This window comes from Hyla sarda, chromosome 7 (assembly GCF_029499605.1).
Source record: "Hyla sarda isolate aHylSar1 chromosome 7, aHylSar1.hap1, whole genome shotgun sequence".
Classification (NCBI taxonomy): Eukaryota; Metazoa; Chordata; class Amphibia; order Anura; family Hylidae; genus Hyla; species Hyla sarda.
In genome coordinates this window covers 139,764,639-139,787,886 of record NC_079195.1, presented here as the reverse complement: position 1 = coordinate 139,787,886, position 23,248 = coordinate 139,764,639, and the positions used below count along the sequence as shown (strand labels likewise).

Genomic DNA, 23,248 nt, shown 5'->3' with positions numbered 1-23,248 from the left:
CACACATGGTACGATGAAGGGCCACTGAGATTTGTACGTGCAGTGGAGGCCGAGGACATGGTGGAGGATGAGGAGGCGGAGTCGCACACTGACACAGGACCAACTGCCTGAGAGCGAGAATGTGGAGGAGGAAGCGGTGTGACCTGTCCTGTTGCTGTTGTGGCTGTGCAGGATCTTATTCGCAAAGAAATGATGGCTTGGGACTTTCCACCTCGGCTCGGCACAAGCCATCAATTCTCTGAAAGGTGCAGAGTCCACCACTTGAAAAGGGAGGGACTGCAGCACCAGCAACTTGGACTGGAGCACATTCAACTTCTGCGCCATTGGATGAGTGGGCGCATATTGTTGTCTATTGGACATGGCTTCTCAGATGGATTGTTGGCGGAATGGCTGACTAATAGCGGGAGAAGCAGGAGCATCTGGAGCGACAGAAGGAGGGTTTGACACACAGCTCCCTTCCACTGAGGTGCTGGAGCCTTGGCTGGATGAAGGAGGGAGCGGATGGCCACTGGGTGATGCAGCAGGCTGGACCACTACATCGGAGCCACGGTTATCCCAGGCCACTTTATTACGGCGAAGCATGTGTTGATGCGGGGCCGTGGTGCCGACATTGGGACCCTGGCCACGCTTCACCTTCTGCCGACATATCTTGCATGTGGCTACGTCAACCTCCACCTGATGCCTGATGAAAAATCTGCCACACCGCCGAGTAGCTGATTTTCCCACTTACAGTCCACACTAATTGACTGCTACTGGCGCCGTCTCCAGGAACCCCTATTTCCCGGAAAGCTAGGCTGCCGCGAAGCAGGTGGTCTCCCCCAGGCATGTTTGGCTCCAGAATTTCCACTCCTGCCACCATGCTGACTGCCAACCGTGCTACCGCCTTTCTGGCTCAGCTGCTGCATCGAGGGCAACCTGCAACTCTCTTCTCCTGATGCACCCGGCTCCCAATTGCGATCGTCTTCATCATCATCAACAGTTGTCTGCACATCACTGATGTCCATCTCACGTTCCCGAAAAGTGTCTGCTTCCGGACCCTGAACCTTGGCAACACCGCCTCCAACGTCACTCTCCGCATCACTACTTCCCCGCCTAGCAGAGCAAGCGGCGCATGTCTCCTCCCCTTCTTGGCTGGCAGTAGCTGCTGACTGTCCTCTATTAGATCGTCCTCAGTGAATAGTGGAGCTGATCCAGCATAAGATACTTCTCAAGGAGAGGGAACAGCATAGGACAAAGGCAATGGGAGGACAGGGACTGCTCCCGGGCCATGCCAACTGAGGGTTGTGTCTGAGGAACCCACCGACTGTTGACTGGGGGTGTCAGATGTCACTTGTGATGAAGTGGATGAGCATGTTAACCAATCGACAACGGCAGATGGGTTGCTGGTTGAGACACGACCGCTGGCTGATAACGGGAGCTGAGGCCTCTCGCTGCGACTCCTGCTGCCACTCGCCCCTAGTCTGCTGCCAACTCTGCCTGAAGTATTTAGGCCTCTGCCACTCCTCTGTGCATGTCCTGGCACTTCTCTGCCTGACATACTTAGTGCGTATATGAGGGTATTACTATACGCTACACTACTCTTTAAACAGTATTTGTCTAGAACAGCATCAGGTGATTACTTATGGCTGTCCTTTTACAATATGTAGGCCCTTGACAGATTAACAGGTACAAAATGGTACACTAATAAGTTGGACGTATGCGGTATGCACTGATGAGGGCAGAAAAATGTGCAACAATACACAGAAAAAAATCTATATTTTTGTAAAACACCAGCCGGTGAATACTATTGTTTGGACTTTTTACAGTATGTAGGCCCTTGACAGATTAACAGGTACAAAATGGTACACTGCTTGGATGTACGTATGCGATATGCACTGATGAGGGCAGAAAAATGCGCAACAATACACAGAAAAAATCTGTATTTTTGAAAAAACACCAGCAGGTGATTACTTTTGCCAGGCCTTTCCCTGTATCTAAACTTGTTACAGATACAAAATAGTAGACTGCTTTGATGTAGGCATTTGGTATGCACGTATGAGGGCAGACAAATGCACTACAGTCTGCTGAAAAATACTTATTTGTGAACAGCAGCAGGACCCAACAGTGCAGCACCACAAAAAAAAAAAAAAAACAGGGATTAAAGCCTAAATTGCACTCTGTCACAGAGGGTTAGGAATGGTGTGCACTGGTTTAGGCTACACACAATTGTGAGCAGCAGATGATTTGTGGAGCAAAAAAAGCACTGAATTGCGCTGAAAACTTAGGAGATAAGATGGTTCATAAAGTTCAGGCAGCTTATTGATCTGCATGAGGCAGCGAACAGCTATCTGCCCCTCTCTGATGAGATGCTCAATAATGTGAATAGTAGGTTTATATTTATGGTCAGGGCCTTCAGTGCGTATGGAACGTACGCCTACCTAACCTAACATACCATGATAACTATAACCCTATTTCCTATCCTGTAACCAGAATGCCGGACATAACTTACCTTATCTAATCTGCGGCAGAGGTGTGCCCGTGCCGCCATCGGGGGGTACACCTTAAGTGGGCATACCCTGAGTGAGGCTGTAGGAAGACCTGAAAAAAGAGGGAGGGCTGATGGGTGGGACAGCGTGACGTCCAACGTGCACCTGAACCTGCACGTGCTGGTATTTATACCACCCAGGCCCCTCCCATAAACCCAGGTTGTCATTCAACCTTTCACTTATGGTCAGGGCCTTCAGTGCGTATGGAACGTACGCCTACCTAACCTAACATACCATGATAACTATAACCCTATTTCCTATCCTGTAACCAGAATGCCGGACATAACCTACCTTATCTAATCTGCGGCAGAGGTGTGCCCGTGCCGCCGTCGTGGGGTACACCTTAAGTGGGCAAAAAACAGCATGCGTAGGGGAGTGGTATAATATGCCCTTGTGATACCAGAGCCTGAGCTGCCGACCCAGCCTTCAGGCCATGTTCCCAACCCCCTCAGCGAATATCCGATATTACATAATGACACCTACCTCACCAGAAGCCCTAGCTACCATCTAGACACCATGTGCATATTCGCCACCTGAACTTGCTGAATGGACTGACCAACCCGCTCCCTATCCTACTGTACCACATGACCCACTATCCGTAAACCTAGTATGTAGTTTCCAGGATTATGGCCAAAACCTGACAACCGTAGGGAGCCCTAAAAAGAAACCCAAATGTCATGGGACACAGAACATTACAGATATATACTGCCGATACCACGAACTATTCCCTAAATCAACGACCATAACTATGGGAGAAAACAACTAACTGAACCATGTTAACATGTGTGCACAGGTCACCTGTAAATGATCACTTAATACCGGTATAACAGTTGTATGCTGCAAACGAGTCAGAACATACGACTATGCAGTGCATCCCACCTGATAACGTGACAGGCATGACGGGTATACAGCTGCCTATGTGTAGTGCCGTTACTGCTCTGAAAACGTGTCAGCAACAATAACCAAGTAGTATATCCCACCTGAGAACGTGTCAGGCATATCAGGTATATACCCCTCTATGTGTCCTGCTGCTACTGCTCGGGAAAACGTGCCCAAAACAATAGCCCAAATTATGTATTCCCCTGCAGACGTGGCAGGCAGTGCGAGAATATCCGTAACCTGTAAACGTAACCCGATTCAAAATGGTTGATAATGCGCCTATGTGCCTGATGCAAATAACCATCACGTGTAAGATCCGTGCACTGTGGTTACCATGAAAGTAAGCACTATGCCTAGCACGTAGTGTCATACCCGCAACAATGACGTAAGCGTATGACTACTGCATGCAAAGTAAGATAGCTTGACGCAGACCCTATAACAGGGGTATGTTAACATAACCTGACCTATTCATGAACATGGAATCAGGACTAAGTAACCTGTTTAAAATAACGTACGTGTACGGAGACCTTTACTGGGTACCCGAAACAAAAGGGCAGATAAGCATCGCGTCATGCAAGTAGTAACTTATACGTCGAATGCTCGAACTTATGTAGCGCATGTGCCGTAGCAAATGCTATGATAGTAAGCGAAATTACGTAAGGTATGCATACCCATATTATATCAACCAGACTCAGTTCACCCGTAAATGATCACTTTAATACCGATATGGCAGTCGTATCCTGGAAACGTGTCAGAACATACGACTATACAGTGCATCCCAACCTGAGGACGTGACAGGCATAACAGGTATACAGCTGCCTATGTGTGGTGATGTTATTGCTCTGAAAACGTGTCAGCAACAATAACCAAGTAGTATGTCCCACCTGAGAATGAGTCAGGCATATCAGGTATATACTCCTCTATGTGACCTGCTGCTATTGCTCAGGAAAATGTGTCCGATACAATAGCCCAAATGATGTATTCCCCTACAGCCGTGGCAGGCAGGCTGAGAATATCCGCAACCTGTAAACGTGACATGATCCGAAATGGTTGATAATGCTACTCAGTAACACGTGTCTAAACACAATGTACCATAGACACCTATGCTTACCACAGTGTGAAAACATGATCCAGTTATACTATAGCCTGATAAGCGTGTAATACCGTATGGAAGCCTACGGGTGTGTGTAAATTATATGGAAATTAATCGCATTGATCGTATGGAACACCACGTGTTATGCCGTGTAAACACATAAGCGTAGAATCACGTGGAAACCTGAGCGTGTACCACGTATGGAACATAAGCGTGCTGTACCATATGGTGAACAATATTATGCCGTGCCATATGGAAATATGGATGAAATATTGTAAGGAAACATCAACGTTTTAACCCATTTGGACACCTAAGAGTCACAACATATGAAACATAATCGTGTTATAAGCGTGCATACTGTACTGGAAATATGATCACGTACACTGTACTAGAATATGAGCATGTACACTGTGTGATAGAGTGAGCGTGTATACTGTGTAAAAATACAAACGTGTGTACCGTGTGAAACACCAGCGTAAATATTATATGAAAACACGAGGATATATATTGTGAGAAAACCCAAGCGTGTAATCTCTGGAAAAATGCAAGCGTACCTACCATACGGAAATACCAGCATGTATACTATATGAAAATGTAAGCGCGCGTACTGTGTGCATATACAATCGCATACTCCGCATGCAAACACAATCACACATTCTATATGAAAACAAGCGTGTAAACTGTATGCAAATACAAGCATATATACTGTATGCAAACAAGCGTGCATTCTACCTGGGTGATACAAGCGCCTACACTGTAGGGAAACACAGCATATATACTGTATGAAATCCAAGCGTGTTCGTGAAAATACAAGCGTGTCATACTGTATAAAAATATGAGCATGTCAAATTGCATGAAAACGAGCGTGTCATACTGTATGAAAATACAAGCGTGTCATATTGTATGGAAATACAAGCGTGTCATACTGTATGATAATACAAGCGTGTCATATTGTATGGAAATACAAGCGTGTCATACTGTATGATAATTCAAGCGTGTCATATTGTATGGAAATACAAGCGTGTCATACTGCATGAAAATATGCATGTCATACTGCATGAAATTGCAAATGTGTCAAACTGTATTGTATGAAAATACGAGCGTGTTGTACTATGAGGACAATGCTAGTGTGTATACTGTATGGAGAATACGAGTGTCTACAGTATGGAAAATATGAATGTGTATACTGTGTGGGAAATACCAGCGTGTATGCTGTATGGGAAATATGAACGTGTATACTGTATGAAAAAAATACCAGCATGTATACTGTGTAAAAATTGCAAGAGTGAATACTGTGGAAAAAATACAACGTCCATCCAGTATAGAGATGCAAGCTTGTAATGCTGTATGAATATACCAGCGTGATCTACTGTATGTAAATACAAGTGTTCTACCGAACGGAACGTACCAGCGTGTGAATAATACTGGCCTGTCTACAGTATTGTAACTACCAGCATGAATGTTGTAAAAAATGCCAATGTGTATACTGTATGGTAAATACCAGCATGCATACCACATGGTGAAAACCAGCGCATATTCTGCACAAACATCAGCGTATACACTGTATGGCTGGAACCAGCGTGCATGCTGTATAGCGGATACCAGCGTGTATTGTCTGTAATGAGTACTGACATGTATACTGTATGGTATATGTAACTGTGTATACAAGCGTGTATACTGTATGGCAAATACAAGCATGTATACTGTATGAAAAACCGTATGGAAATACAAATGTAGACTGTGTGGTGAAAAGAAGCGTGTACACTGTATGGTGAATAGAAACGTGTATACTGTATGGTGAAAATAGAAGCGTATGTACTGTATGGTGAATAAAAGCGTATATACTGTATGGTGAATAGAAGCGTATATACTGTATGGTGAATAAAGCGTATATACTGTATGGTGAATAGAAGCGTATATACTGTATGGTGTATAGAGGCGTGTATACTGTATGGAAAATACAAGCGTGTATACAGTATGGTAAATGCAACTGTGTATACAGTATGGTGAATGCAACTGTGTATACTGAATGGTAAATGCAATTGTGTACCGTAGGGAAAATACAAGTGTATACTGAACGAAAATCTATGCGTGTGCACTGTATGGTAACATGTAGTGACTGCACGATATGAATGCTTTGAGTGACTGCACGGAGTGGAAGCTATGAGTGACTGTACCGTATGCAGACTATGAGTGTCTGCATGATGAGGACGCTATGCGTGACCGGGCGGTATAAATGCTGGGTGACTGCCAGGTGTGAAAACTGAGTGACTGTATGTAATGCGATTCTATGAGCGACTGTGCAGTATGAATGTTATGAGTAACTGTACGGCACAAAATTGTGAACGGCTGTAGTGCATAGCCGCCACGTGAACCGTCAGCCACTACTAAACATGGTCCGAGGTGACCCTGAATTCGGCAGGAAAAACCTGGGGAGGGGGGGGGGGAGTTGAGCTGGGGACAACATTGTGAACCGCGGTGGCCGTGGGGAGCCGAGCCCTTAAATGATAAAGAGCTGCCGCCAGTCCTCCGTCTGTTGGGAGGCCGGTGTGCTAACCCTGCCGCCCGATATTGCCCAGTTATTAGCTCAGCCCCCTGGCACACTACATGACCCGGCGGCGCCCCCCCCCCTGGCAACCGGGGAGGACGCTGATCCCGCCGCCAGGAGCGACTGGGAGCGAGGAGGAGGAGAGCCCGGCCCAAGAACCAGGCTGGGTACAGTAACGGTCGCGGGCTCTGCCCCCCCCCCCCCCCGCACCACGCAGCCTGGCAATCGAGGATGATGCCGGTCAAGCCGCCCGGAGCCACGGGACGCGAGGAGGAGACCCGGCGCAGACCCAGGTGAGGAACCGGCCAGGCACCGAGACAGCAGTGGGCCACGCCCCCCCCCCTGTGGCACCACTCGAGTGGGGAGAGAAGCCGAACTCGCCACTTGGGCCACGGGGAGCGAAAAGGGGCGAGGACCCCGGTAAAAAGACTGGGAGCGCTGGAACCGAGGCCGGGGCTGACCGAGGGTGCCCTCCGTGCTCCGGCTTACCTCTGGAGAAAGGGCTTCAGCGGACATCGCCACCCTGGCCGGCCCCGGCCGCTTACCGTTACCCTAAAGACCGGAACTCCTGCTTGTCAGCTGATCCCCAGTCACGTGACGTACAGCGTGACGTCCAACGTGCACCTGAACCTGCACGTGCTGGTATTTATACTGATGTGACTAGCAGTTGCAGTGGTACGCTGTGGTATAAGCAATTCACACACACGCAGTCCCGTCCTCTCTCTGTCTTAGTGCATGGATGAAATGAAGAGAGGCAAGATGGCTGATGATTATATAGGGCTGTGACATCACAGGGGTCAACGAATGCTGATAGGCTGCATCTCGCATGTGATTCAGGGTCATCCTGCCTACCTTCATTCTCGCCGTAGTTTCCCACTCTCCCATAATCCCCTGCCCCATGTACTGACATGTGGATCCGCCATTTTAGGTCTCTTTTAGCCAGGAACGGTGTAAAATAGAAGCGATTTAATGAAGCGATTTGCGCGACCGAATAGCGGCGATATTCACATTCGTTGCGAATCGAATATTTCATGAAATTTGTAACGAATTCGGGTTCGTCAGCTTCGATTCGCTCATCTCTACCAGTAAGTTTGATGTGTCACATAACCCTATTCCTATTGAAAAAACTAAAGTTGGATTTTAAATGGCTGACTTCAAAATTGCCGACATTGTCACCACCCATCTTGAAAAGTTTGCCCCCTCACATATACTAATGTGACACAAACAGGAAGTTAATATTACCAACAATTCCCATTTTATTAAGGTGTATCCATATAAATGGCCCACCCTGTACACTCTCTGGAAGCCAGGACCCCGTACATTGTTTGTAGCTTTTGGTACTTCTCCCTTAATGAAAAAGGGGTTCAATAGTAGTGAGACCTCTTTACATATTAACCATTATAATGTGGGACTTACTAGGATATAGTGACTTGGAACCCACTGGTGGCCTGTTATGTAAAACAATGCAGCTTGGCCCCTCAGGTTCCATGTCTTTGTTTGCCCTCCAGGCCACTCATTTGTCCATAAAATGACACCCAACGGAGGCCCATGTGGCCATACAGGATTATTCAACTCTTCTTTTAAAGTGCCCCTGTTCATGTCACGACAGCTCCACATTGGCCCTTGTCATTGTCTTTATTTTCTGTCTATTTTCCGTTGAATAGTTGCCCTGACCCTTGGTCGAGTTCCTTTTTTTATTGTACTGCTTATGGAAGGGGGAAATTTAGGAACGTATTAAAGGGGTACTCTGCCCCTAGACATCTTATCCCCTATCCAAAGCATTGGGGATAAGATGTCAGATCGCGGAGGTCCCGCTGCTGGGAGGTCCATCACGCCTCCTCCCATAGACTTGCATTTACATCACACTGGGCGGAGTCATGATGTCACGCTCTTCCGCCATTGCGGTCGGGATCCGAAGCCTCCAGCGTTGCCGGAAGCCGTACAGGTGGGTGCTGCAGCCGAGATCCCGGGGGCCCCAGCAGCGGGACCCCCGTGATCTGACATCTTATCTCCCATCCTTTGGATAGGGGATAAGATGACTAGGGGTGCAGTACCCCTTTAAATGAGCTTTCAGACATGAGAGAGCTATCAGACAGGAGAGAGTACAGAGGAGTATTATCAGACAAAAGAGAGCTATCAGACAGGAGCTATCAGACAGGAGAGAGCACAGAGGAGTCCTATCAGACAGAAGAGTGCACAGAGGAGTGCTATCAGACAGGAGAGAGCACAGAGAAGTGCTATCAGACAGGAGAGAGCACAGAGGAGTACTATCAGATAGGAGAGAGCACAGATGAGTGCTATCAGACAGGAGAGAGCACATAGGATTACTATCAGACAGGAGAGAGCACAGAGGAGTGCTATCAGACAGGAGAGAGCACAGAGGAGTACTATCAGACAGGAGAGAGCACAGATGAGTACTATCAGACAGGAGAGAGCACCGAGGTGTACCATCAGACAGGAGAGAGCACAGAGGAGTACTATCAGACAGTAGAGAGCACAGAGGAGTACTATAAGACAGGAGACAGCACAGAGGAGTGCTATCAGACAGAAGACAGCACAGAGGAGTCCTATCAGACAGGAGAGAGCACAGAGGAGTGCTATCAGACAGGAAAGAGCACAGAGGAGTCCTATCAGACAGGAGAGAGCACAGATGAGTACTAACAGGCAGGAGAGAGCACAGAGGAGTACCATCAGACAGGAGAGAGCACAGAGGAGTACTATCAGACAGTAGAGAGCACAGTGGAGTCTTATCAGACAGGAGAGAGCACACAGGAGTTCTCTCAGACAGGAGAGAGCACAGAGAAGTGCCATCAGACAAAACAGAGCACAGAGGAGTGCTATTATACAGGAGAGAGCACAGAGGAATACTATCAGACAGGAGAGAGCATAGAGGAGTACCATCAGACAGGAGAGAGCACAGAGGAGTATTTTCAGACATGAGAGAGCACAGAGGAGTGCTAGCCTAACCTTACTTACTGGACTTTGTCCATGCCTCTGCTTCAGCTTGGACAAAGCCATTATTTTATAAACCATGATTTCTATAAAAAGCAAATAACACAAGGTTAATGTTTAGCCAAGATGTACAACATATTAAATTTTTTGTACAGTGCCAATTTAACCCCTTAAGGACGCAGCCCTTTTTCACCTTAAGGACTCAGCCCTTTTTCGCAATTATGACCACCGTCACTTTACAAATTAATAACGCGAAAACGCTTTTACCGAATATTCTGATTCTGAGATTGTTTTTTCGTGACATATACTACTTTATTTTGGTGGTAAATTTTCGGCGTTAATTGCATCCTTTTTTGGTGAAAAATCCCCAAATTTCATGAAAATTTTGAAAATTTACTATTTTTCTAACTTTGAAGCTCTCTAATTGTAAGGAAAATGGATATTCCAAATAAATTTTTCTTCACAAATACAATATGTCCACTTTATGTTGGCATCATAAAATGGACATACTTTTGCTTTTTGAAAAAATTAGAGGGCTTCAAAGTAGAGCAGCAATTTTCAAAAATGTCATGAAAATTGCTAAATCTGAAGGGACAGATGTTACAGAACTACAACTCCCAGCATGCCTGGGCAGTCGAGGCATGCTGAGAGTTGTAGTTTGGCAACATCTGGAGGGCTACTGTTTGGGCACCACTGTAACAGTGGTCTCCAAACTGTGACCCTCCAGATGTTGCAAAACTACAACTCCCAGCATGCCCAGACAGCCTTTGGCTCTCTGGGCATGCTGGGAGTTGCAGTTTGGCCCCCCTAGTGGTTGCCAAAGTAAAGATCGATTTACTTTCACTTTCAATTCCCCCCCCCCCCCCCACTGTCAATTCCCTACCTGATCAGAATCCTGAAAAGACAGGTCTTGCACTAATTATAAGGCAAGAATGGGGAGAAACTAAAACTTAGCTTTTACTGATTATAGATAAAAAATCAAATAACAAAACCAAGTGTAACCAAGTGTATAGACCAAAGTCTAAAATGGCCGAATATATTCAAAAGAAGGCTATAACAGTCCTTCCATGGATATAGTTAGTGGACAATGGTTATCCGGAGGCTATAGATCCAGCCTCACCAATGATAACTCTAAAAAATAGTATCAAGAATTATAAACCTCAACATAAGGATGCCCAACGCGTTTCTGTCACAATGTAGTGACGTCATCAGGGGTAAAACTTATGTAGTGGCCGAACTAGTGTGGTGCTATAATGCAAAAAGCCACACACTTATGTTCGGTCCAAGAACTCAGTATTACATGTGAAAAATACTACTCAGTCATAGCATATCCAAGGAGGATGGCAACCCATGATATCAGGCATGCCTTTTTAAATCTTAGTAAAAAAAACAAGCCAGATGGATATATGTTTCAGCCGCGAGACCACAGGAACCTATAGAGGAGAAAAAGAAAGATACACATATTGTATATGCACTTCATAGTACTCGTTCCTGCAAAAGAAAATCCTCCCCATATTTTATGCATTTACTCACAGCCTTCCATGGGCATGTCAGATTACCTAAAAGGAAAAAATGCAAAAAGAAATCCCATTCAGCCAAATGATCCTACTGTAGGGGAAGCAAGGCTAGGGATAGGGGTGGTGTGAAAACCGCTCAGCGGGGTACTCACGGTCTCTATCTTTCGGCACATATGCGGTGCAGCGCGCACCTGCATTAGCAGGGAGCCGAACTGTTCGGCTTCAGAGCGCTGTCAACTCGTGTCAGCGGCGTCTGACGTAATATCCACTTCCCTTGCTGTGCCGCGTCAGAGCGGTCACACCCCCGTCTGACGTCAGTAAGGGAGGGGCGTGGCCCTGTGCTCCGAGCCGCACTCGGTCCAGCAGGAGAAGATGCAAAGTAAAACATTGATTTCTGGCACTCAGTACATAGAGTCCCGTCACTGGAAACACCCATAGCATATCTGATTGTATCAGAGCACCGAACCCACAGCCATAAACATAATGGTAAGTGGATAGGGTGTTAGAAAAACTATTAATTGTATTAATTGTATATATGATGGTTTTTACAGATTGGAAAAAATAATTAGGTAGCAAAGAGGAAGAAGTTATTCAGTGGGCCCAATAGAAATATTGATATAAGGATGCAAGGAGGTGGTTAGAATCGCAACGTATCCCTACACTAAATGGGACACTTGGCCACTGTTTATCGTGGCAAATAATAACCAGATGAAATTATCCAAATTGTATCCTTAAAATATTTCTATCAGTGATAGTCTTTTGCCCAGGGGAGATATTCTATTAATCAGTAAATGAGGAACAGGATAAATCTCAATAGGACACACTCAGAGGAGAGGGGACAAAGAAATCAAACTGGAGGAGACACTGATAAAGGCCTATAGGGATGACTCCCTATATATTTGGGTGAGGGGTGGTGAAGAGGGAGTCCCTAAGGGGAAGATGAATGTGGAGATAGCGGGGCCTAAGGACCTATACGACCCTATTCTAGCTATTAGCCCTACTCCTAGGCGGAATGGTCAGCCCTAAAAAGGGCGGTCCCGCTTACGAACCTCCTGGGACTACAGATGTCCTAACTTGGGGTGGTGACACTACCTCAGGAGGTCCGCTACAACCTCCACTATCTACCTAACCGTCACCAGAATGAAGCCAGGTTGCCATGGCAACCCCCTGTCCTGCGCTGCCATTGGTCAGAACTCCGTCCTGACTAATGCCAGGGGATAGGAGTAGATTGCAGCTTTGCGACCTCACTCCTATCCTTTAGGCTGATCGGGGCTGTCACTGACAACTCCAATCAGCCCTATTTTCCGGGTGATCGGGTCACCAGAGACCCAATCAGCCCAGAATTGGAGAAAATCGCATGTCTGAATTGACATGCGATTTTCTCCGATCGCCGACATGGGGGGGGGGGGGGGGTCTCAAGATCCCCCTGGGCAATGTGCCAGGGTGCCTGCTGAATGATTTCAGCAGGCATCCGGCTCCGGTCCCCAATCGGCTAGCGGTGGGGAATGGATTTCCCACGGGCGTATGGATACGCCCTCGGTCCTTAAGGACTCGGAATGCAGGGCGTATCCATACGCCCTGTGTCCTGAAAAGGTTAAAAGTCTTTTCTGTTATGCTACTACTATGGACATAAACATAAATATGTGTATATGCTTATTCCAATGTGCAGTCTTCTCAGCAGTTTGAGGTGGGGGGTCGTACTGGCAACTTTTGGGGGGTTTGGTTTTTAAAATGATACTCAAATTATATAGTTTTTACTATTATTGTACTACTATAAAAAAATGCAATCTTTTTTAACCCCTTAAGGACTCAGGGTTTTTCCGTTTTTGCACTTTCGTTTTTCCTCCTTACCTTTTAAAAATCATAACCCTTTCAATTTTCCACCTAAAAATCCATATTATGGCTTATTTTTTGCGTCGCCAATTCTACTTTGCAGTGACATTAGTCATTTTACCCAAAAATGCACAGCGAAACGGAAAAAAAAAATCATTGTGCGACAAAATCGAAAAAAAAACGCCATTTTGTAACTTTTGGGGGCTTTCTTTTCTACGCAGTGCATATTGCGGTAAAAATTACACCTTATCATTATTCTGTAGGTCCATATGGTTAAAATGATACCCTACTTATATAGGTTTGATTTTGTCGCACTTCTGGAAAAAATCATAACTACATGCAGGAAAATTTATACGTTTAAAAATGTCATCTTCTGACCCCTATAACTTTTTTATTTTTCCACATATGGGGTGGTATGAGGACTCCTTTTTTGCGCCGTGATCTGAAGTTTTTATCGGTATGATTTTTGTTTTGATCGGACTTTTTGATCACTTTTTATTCATTTTTTAATGGTATAAAAAGTGACCAAAATACGCTTTTTTGGACTTTGGAATTTTTTTGCGCGTACGCCATTGACCGTACGGCTTAATTATTGATATATTTTTATAGTTCGGACATTTACGCACGCGGCGATACCACATATGTTTATTTTTTTTTTTTTACACTGTTTTATTTTTTTTATGGGAAAAGGGGGGTGATTCAAACTTTTATTAGGGAAGGGGTTAAATGACCTTTATTAACACTTTTTTTTTACATTTTTTTTGCAGTGTTATAGGTCCCATAGGGACCTATAACACTGCACACACTGATCTCCTATGCTGATCACTGGCGTGCATTAACACGCCTGTGATCAGCATTATCGGTGCTTGACTGCTCCTGCCTGGATCTCAGGCACGGAGCAGTCATTCGTTGATCGGACACCGGGGAGGCAGGTAAGAGCCCTCCTGGTGTCCGATCAGCTGTTCGGGACGCCGCGATTTCACCGCGGCGGTCCCGAACAGCCCGAATGAGCAGCCGGGTCACTTTCACTTTAGAAGCGGCGGTCAGCTTTGACCGCCGCTTCTAAAGGGTTAATACCGCACATCGCCGCGATCGGCGATGTGTGGTATTAGCCGCGGGTCCCGGCCGTTGATTAGCGCTGGGACCAACGCGATATGATGCGGGATCGCGGCGCGATCCCGCTTCATATCGCGGGAGCCGGCGCAGGACGTAAATATACGTCCTGCGTCGTTAAGGGGTTAAACAAAATTGGTATGGACAAAATTGGCCTTTTCTGACCCCTATAACCGTATACAATGACGTATGAGGGTTTATTTTTCGCGACATGATCTGTAGTTTTTATTAGTACCACTTTTGTTTTAATGTAATAAAAGAGATAAAAAGCAGACCACACAAGGTGCCTAGTGCGTTTTCCCAAATATCCGAATGGGTATACAGAATTGTATTGCACTCACCTGGAGCGCAAAATAAATGTGCATAACACCCAATGCAGTGGGTATGGATGTCCGTCCACAAATGGTAAAGAGAGAGTCTGGAAAATTATCCCCCTCTAGGCACTATTTCTCCGGATGGAATCACACAAGGGATGGTTCAAAATAAAGATGAATTTTTTATTTTTTACCAACTGGTAAAAAATAAAAAAAATCATCTTTTTTCTGAACCATCCCTTGTGTGATTCCATCCAGAGAAGTAGAGCCTAGAGGGGGATAATTTTTCAGACTCTAACTTATGTTTTCATGGGACTTTTTGATCTCTTTTCAATATAAAAAAAAAAAAATATGATGCAATTAAAAATCACTATTTTTGGTGTTCTGTATTTTTTATGTCTATGCTGTTTACAGTTCAAGATCATACACATAATATTTTCATACTTTGGACAATTTTGTATGCAGCGATGCCAAATATGTAAATAAAAAATAAAAAATTGGTAAAATGGGAAAATAAAGGTGATTTTATTTTTTATTAGGGGATGGGTTTTTATGTAATTTTACAAACTTTTAGCTCACTTAATCCCAGCCAGGGATCACAGCTGTAGGGAACATCCTCCCACTGTCAGCTTGTGTCCCGCTACTGTTGGGAGTTGTAGTTTTGCTAATGCTAGGGGAGATGTGAGCAGACAGCATACTGAGGGAGGGAGCGGAGACCTGCACAGTGAGGCCACACCCCTCTCTTTGAATGGAATTCAGATTAGTGAGCTAAATTAAAAGTGTAATAAAAAAAAATAAAGGTGCTGGACACATAAAAATTTGATGTACATGGTCAGGATTAGTAACTGAGTGATATATTTAAAAAATGTTTTTTTTATTGGATCTGACGGGTACATTTTAAGTACCAGGACACAAGGGCGTATCTTTACGCTCGATGTCCTGAAAGGGTTAATATAGGAATGTAGATATTTAAAAAATAATTTACTATGTTTCTGATATTGGCCATTCATATATAAATTACTGTAGTGTTTAGTTAGATACACATCAGGAAATGCAATTCTTTTTGGCATTTGCGTATGAGGCAGGCAAAGGTTGTGTAAACATAGTGATATCTATGTACCGTGCCAGCAGATAAAAAATATCACAATTGAGAGTCCTTAGTTTCTGATGTCTTTTAATGGCTAACTGAAAAGATAACAGATAACAAACATATGAAACTACCTAAGTCTGGATTTTATAAATATATTTTTTGCTGACCCCCACCCATAAAATTAGAAGAATCTGTCGTATGTTTTTATTTAAGGGCATCTGTCATCAGCCTCATCCATGCTAACCTGTTAGTCATGCTGATAAAAACGTTTTTTTTTACCATTTTTCAATCCTTGGCCAGATTCCTTTGTTATGGGCAAAAATCTAAATATGCAAGTTAGGCTATTGGTGCAATTGGGGATCCTTAGCTCCAAGTGCACCTTGATATTCAGCCCACATTTCCTAGTTTAACACCCTTTTCATATATAACTTGCATGCACAGTGAGATCTTACTAGGGAACATCCTAAAGTAGCTAGCAGTTCTGCTTCATAGCTCGGCCATCTTTTCCTATGTAAGCAGCACAATTGACAATATGAACTGACGGTACATAATAGAAAATTAATATTTACATAGAGGACATTACCTTGAAGATGTGGGCTAGATGTCATGGTGCACTCGGGGCTAGGCCACACTGTGAGTGCACCAGGAGCCGCATTTTAATATTTAAATGTAGGCACAGTAGTGCATCAACTGCACTATTAGAGTCAATCACACATGAGGTCCTCACTAGAGGCAGGCTACACCGGACAAGGCCGGAGCAGGAGCCAGGGTGGTAATTGGACATCTGGCTACTTGCTGTATACAGTATGTACAGCCAACCATGGATATACTGTATATCTCACATAGAGTTAATCAGCACTGCTCAGCAGCACAAATAACTCTTTCCTTGCTGGGCCAGCACATAGCACTCAGTCTAGTACAGGTTACAGCAATACAGCGATCTTTACAGATTGCTTGATTATTGTATGGTAACCAAAGAGTTAAGTTAATTACCTTGTTGGTCCAGCGCATAGTGCTCAGCTCAGCAAGATGTTGCAGTAAAGCAGATCACTGGTTTACTGTGACAAGGGTGGTTGGGGAAAAAAGAAAAAACTAATCCCATATCCACAAGATAGGGGATAAATGTCTGATTTTGCGGGGTCTGAGCACTGGGACCCCCGACGATTCTGAGAGGAGCGCTGGAAATGCTGCAAATGTTGCTTTTGTTGTCGCTCTATGGGAGCGCTGGAAATGCTGAGAACAACACTCTACATCTCCAGTGCTCCCATAGAGAGTGAATAGAATGCATTCAGTCTGCAGCAGGGTCTTTGCTTTGGGGGGGATGGTCCCAGAAGCGATCAGGCCCCCAACGATCAGACACTTATCCCTTATCCTGTGGATAGAGGATAAGTGATTTTTGCTGGACCACCCCTTTAAGTTGCACTGCACAACAAAAGTGGGTAGGATAGTAGGTCACCCATTAAGTAGGTATATTCCCAACAGTAGACAGGTAGTTATGTCCCACATAAGATAGGGTGCATACACATTGTGATTTGGGGCATACGGAAGCCTGAAGGAGAATTTAAAAGCCTGCCGTATCCCCACCATACCTCATTCATTTCAATGAGCCGGATGGAGTCAGCTAGAGACTCCAGTTTGCTCATTTTTTAGCCATATTAATTTTTGTTGCTAGACTAAAACTGCAGCAGACCACGGTTTTTAGTCTGGCAACAAAAACTGATAAGGTTAAAAAATTAGCCGACTGGAGTCACTAGCTGACTCCGTCTGGCTCGTTGAAAAGAATATGGTATGGCGCAGTTATCGTGGGGATATAGCAGTACTTTCTAAAATTCCCAATCAGGCTCGCGCCCTCCTGGGACTAATTTCCCAAACTCGGGAACCCTAAAATAAAATTTCACTTTTATTGTTTACAGTAAAAATTTTGTGATTTTTGAGAACAACTATGTGGGTTAAAACCACAGTCATTGGGTAAGTATAGGGTTAATATATTCCCATTTAAGTTGCACCTTGACCCTTGATAAAGCCAGTTATGGCATGCGAAATATCAGGGGAGGAAGTGTCATTGTGTATGTGTTAATTGCAGCATTGGGACATTGAATCATGAAAATAATCTAAATAGAGCTGAATCAAAAGGAATGAATCCTATAATACAGAGGGGGTCTCTGGATAGGAGGAATCATACCTCAACTTAAATGGGAATATATCAGCCCCATACTGACCCAATGACTGTGGTTTTAACCCACATTCATTTTTGAGTTCTCACAAATCACAAAATTATAACTGAAAACAATAAAAGTAAAATTTACTTTTAGGGTTCCCGAGTTTGGGAAATTAGTCCCAGGAGGCTGCGAGCCTGAGTGGGAATTTGAGAAAGTATAATATATTCCCGGGGAAACCCCTCATGGGTAATTTGGAATTATGGGGATATAGCAGTAGCCGTTTTTTTAATTCTCCCACTGAATCCAGCTGCCATATGCCTCAAATCGTAGTGTGAATGTACCCTTAGTTCCTTTTCAGGTAGTTTCCCAAAGTCAGGTATATAGGCAGGTAGGTAAATACATCCTTTGGTAGGTACAACCATTCCCCCTCATGTTTGTGGGTAGGTAGCTATGTAGATAACTAGGTAGCTGGTTATCCCAGTACATAGGTAGATAAGTAGGTAGATAGCTAAGTAAGTAGTTAGCCAGGTAATTAGGTAGCCAGGTAGGTTAATAAGTAGGTAGGTAGCTAGGTAGAGAGCTATGTTGGAAGGTAGCTATGTAGGTAGTTTGGTAACCAGGTAGATAGCTATGTAGGTAGGTTCATGGCAAGGTAGGTAAGTTGGAAGCTAGGTAGGTAGGTTTATAGCCAGGTAGGTGGGTAGCCAGGTAGCTAGTTAAATAGCTATGTAGGTAAAAAGGAAGTTAGCAAGCTGGATAAGAAGGTAAGGAGGAAGGTAGCAAAGTAGCTAGGTGAAAAAGTAGGTAGTTAAGTATGTAGGTAGGTAGGTAAGTAAAAAGCCAGGTAGCTAGAAAAGTAGCTATGTAGAAAGGTAGGTATGTAAGTCTGTACGTATGTAAGTAGATAAATAAGTAGGTAGGTAATAATGTGGGTAAGTAGGTAAATTGGTAGCCAGGTACCAAGTAGGTAGCCATGTTTTTATTTATTTATTTCAACAACAATTATACTTTCCGTATATAAAATCACATTTCCATTTTCTTTATCTATTATCAATATTTCACAAAAAGTTTCCTTTTTACCCCTCCCCCCCCCCCCAATTTCTTTAATCCGGTTCCAGTGCCCTGTCCGACCCTCCCATTTAAATATACCTTTAACCTTATCTAATACTACCTCTCCTCCTCTCCCCCACCTACCTCCCCCCTAAATAAACCTTCCTATCGTTAGAACCAAACAGGATAGGAAAGTAACATTTATCTCCTCTCTCGTCCTCAGAATCCAACTTTCAATCCAGACCCAACCGCATTGCTCATTTCCTCTCTCTCTTTCTCCTAGTCAATCTTTACCATACATATCATCCTTCAATCCCCTTTTTTTCTTTTCTTTTTTTCCTTTCTCTTTTTTTTTCTTTTTTCCTTTTCCCTATTCCTTCCTTTCCCTTTCTCCTTTTCCCCTTTTTTTAAAATGTTTTTTATTTATTTTATTTTTTTAAAACCAAATTTCCACTCCTTGCCAGCAAGGAGCACTGCGCCTTCACGCCCCACTCCTCCCTGACTGCTTGTGCTCCACTGCTGATACGTTTATTACCCACCCTCCAGGATCAAGAATCTCGGAGAGGACCTTTGAAACAACTATTTTGCCCCTTTTTCTTTTTAGTTTATTATTTCATTTTATTGGGGGGTACTACTCATATTTATTTAATTCACTTAATCCAGTGCAAGAGCTCTTGATCACTCAATTTCCATTCTAACTTGGAAGAAAAAGGGGAGCGGGGGAGGAGAATCAAAAATCAGGAAGGAAAAAAACATTTAAAAAAGACAAATAAACAATGAGAATTGCATACTGTAGCCTTAAGTTCATCAATATTTGGAGCTTCTTTAGACATCCATTTTCTTGCCACCAATAGTCGTGTTGCAAATTGAACTTTCCCTCTTAAAATCTTGTCCATCTTTCTTCCTTACGTTCTTTCTCACCCTAGTAAACAAAAAATAATAGTTTATCTCCTTTTTTCAATTCTAGCCTTCCTTCTGTCATCCTTAGCACCTCCATCCAGAATTCTTTAAGCACAGGACACTCATAATACATATGGAAGAACCCCTTTCCTTCATTCTTACATCTTGGGCATTTATATTTTTTAAGTTTATCTATTTTTCCGAGGAGTTGCGGCGTGTAATATAACCTATGTGTTATAAAAAATGGTGTAACTCTATGTGAACTGTTTTTTTAATAATATTCAGATTCTCTTCCCAAATTCCCCTCCATTCCCTTTCTGTTACTGGTCCTATATCCTTCTCCCATTCTTTTATACTAAAGTGCCTTTCTCCCTTATTTTTAACATACACCATTATTTTGTACATCTTAGATTTTTTTTTTTTTTAATCTGTGCCTTCCCTTAACACCTTCATTATCGGGCAGTCATTATTTCTCAATTCCTCTTTCTTATCTATTTTTTTTGATTGTCTCCCTTAACTGTGCATACCTAAATAGTGACATCATGTTGCTAGGAGTTTTATACTGTGCGCTCAGATCATCAAATGTTCTGAGTTTGTCTTCCTCAAAAAATTGTGCTACATATTTCAAATTATATTTACTCCAAAACCGCCATTCCTGCCCCTCTAATTCTTTAAATCTTGTGTTATTAAATAATCTTGTCTATACAAATGAACCTTTCACCTTCATTACTTTTTTCATTTGTTCCCATACTTTACCCACCATTTCCTCTATGGCTTCTTTTCCGCCCAACTTAGATTCTAGGAATTCTCCCGTTTCCTCACACTCATCTTGTTTTCTTTTTATCATGTTCGCAAAGACATCTGTTTTTTTCCATTTCTTTACATACTTCAACTGTGCTGCTATATAATATAGTCTAAAATCTGGAACAGCTAGTCCTCCATTATTCACCCCTCTACTTAGATAACTTAATTTTCATTCTTGTTTTTTCCCCTTCCAGACAAGTTCTCTTTCCATGGTTTCAATTGCTTTAAAAATTCGATCTCCTAACCATATCGGACTATTGGTGCACACAAACAGTATCTGAGGTAAAATTATCAACTTCAATAGGCCAATCCTGTCCGCCATACTAAGTGGTAGACCTAACCAAATTTTTTATTTGGGCCAGACACTTAGTTCCGGATATTTTTGAACTTGCTTTCCTACATTTATTCCTAAATACTTAAACGTTTCTCCATCTCTTATTACCTTGAGTCTCTCATGGGACATTTGCTTGTCTAATGGCATTAATACAGTTTTGTTCAAATTTACACTTAATCCTGATTTATTCCCGAATTCCTCTATTTCCACTATAATCTCCTTCAATGTCTGCTGTGTATTTCGAATATAAAGCAATATATCATCCGCAAAGAGTGATACTCTGTCCTCTGTCCCCCGACATCCAAACCTCTCTAGCATATTGTTATTCCTGATCCTTACTGCCAAATGCTCAATATATAGGGCAAAGATATGGGGGACAGAGGACAGCCTTGTCTGGCTCCTCTGGTCAATTGAAATCCTTTCCGATTGCACACCATTTATCAGAACCGCTGCCCTAGGGGAATCATACAAAATTCATCCATTTCATAAATCCTTCCCCAAACCCATATCCCCTCATTACTGTCCAGAGGTAGGAACACTCCACCCTGTCAAAGGCCTTAAAGGGGTACTCCTGTGGAAAACTTTTCTTTTTAAATCAACTGGTGCCAAAAAGTTAAAGAGATATGTAAATCACTTCAATTAAAAAATCTTAATTCTTCCAGTACTTTTAGGGGCTTTATACCAAAGGGAAATCCAAAAAAAATGCATTTCCTCTGATGTCATGACCACAGTGCTCTCTGCTGACCTCTGCTGTCTGTTTCATGAACTGTCCAGAGCAGGAAAAAATCCCCATAGCAAACATATGGTGACTGGACAGTTCCTAAAATGGACAGCAGAAGTCAGCAGAGAGCACTGTGGTCAGGACATCAGAGGAAATGCATTTCTTTTTTGGATTTCTCTTTAGTATACAGCTCCTAAAAAGTACTGGAAGGATTAAGATTTTTTAATAGAAGTGATTTACAAATCTGTTTAACTTTCTGGCACCAGTTGATTGAAAAAAAAAAGTTTTCCACGGGAGTATCCCTTTAACCGTGTTTAATGACAGGATGGAGCAGTCCCCACCCTCCTTCCTCATCTGCAGATTTCCAAACAATCTTCTCACATTATCTGCCGTAGTTCTTTCACTCATAAATCCACATTGATCTTTTGAAATTAGTAAGGGCATTACCTTCGCCAATCTCACTGCTAGAATCTTTGCCAATATCTTCGTATCAGTGTTTAGCAGCGAGATTGGCCTATACGCGTCCGGCTCATATTCATCTTTTCCAGGTTTAACCCCTTAACGATGCAGGACTTAAATGTACATCCTGGTGAGGTGGTACTTAACGCACCAGGACGTACATTTATGTCCTAAGCATAACCGCGAGCATCGGAGCGATGCCCGGATCATGCGCGGCAGGTCCTGGCTGCTGATCGCAGCCAGGGATCCGCCTGATCCCGCGGATGATAGCCATTAACCCCTCAGATGCCGTGATCAATACAGATCACAGCATCTGCAGCATCGTGGTCACTAAAATGGATGGTGGGATCACCTGCAGCGCTGCCGCGGCGATCCGATCTTCCAGTGCGGCAGACAGAGGTCCCCTCCCCTGCCTCTGCTGCCTTCCCGGCATCTTCTGCTCTGATCTGCCTTCCCGCAGACCAGAGCAGAAGATGGCCGATAATGCCAACTCACTCCTTTCCCTTCAGGGGGATCGTGGGTGTCTTGGACAACCCCGATCTGCCTTATTTTCTCATTATTGTATTATTCGACATAGACCCGTATGACCCGGAATTGACCCGGGACCGAAATTCCCATGGACGTACAGGACGTCATGGTTCCTTAACTACAAGGGTCCCATGACATACCGGTACAACATGGGTCCTGAACAGGTTAATGTGGACGATCGGATCGCCCGCAGCGCTGCCGCGGCGATCCGATCACCTGTAATGGTTGACGGAGGTCCCCTCAACTGCCTCTGTCCATCTCTCTGCGTTTTCTGCTCTGGTCTGAGATCGAGCAGACCAAAGCAGAAGATAGCCGATAACACCGATCAGTTCTATGCCCTATACATAGCACTGAACAGCATTAGCAATCAAATGATTGCTATAAATAGTCCCCTATGGGGAATATTAAAGTGTAAAAATAAAAGTAAAA

General features: G+C 43.8%; 1 long non-coding RNA gene across 1 annotated transcript in view; it reads right to left on the bottom strand.

Moving 5' to 3' along the window:
• Positions 1 to 23,248, bottom strand: part of LOC130281869 (uncharacterized) — a 41,087-nt gene that overhangs the window by 6,575 nt on the left and 11,264 nt on the right. The window contains exon 2 of the long non-coding RNA XR_008846143.1: positions 19,865 to 19,995. This is a non-coding gene — a long non-coding RNA (uncharacterized LOC130281869). The remainder of the gene's footprint in view (positions 1 to 19,864; positions 19,996 to 23,248) is intronic.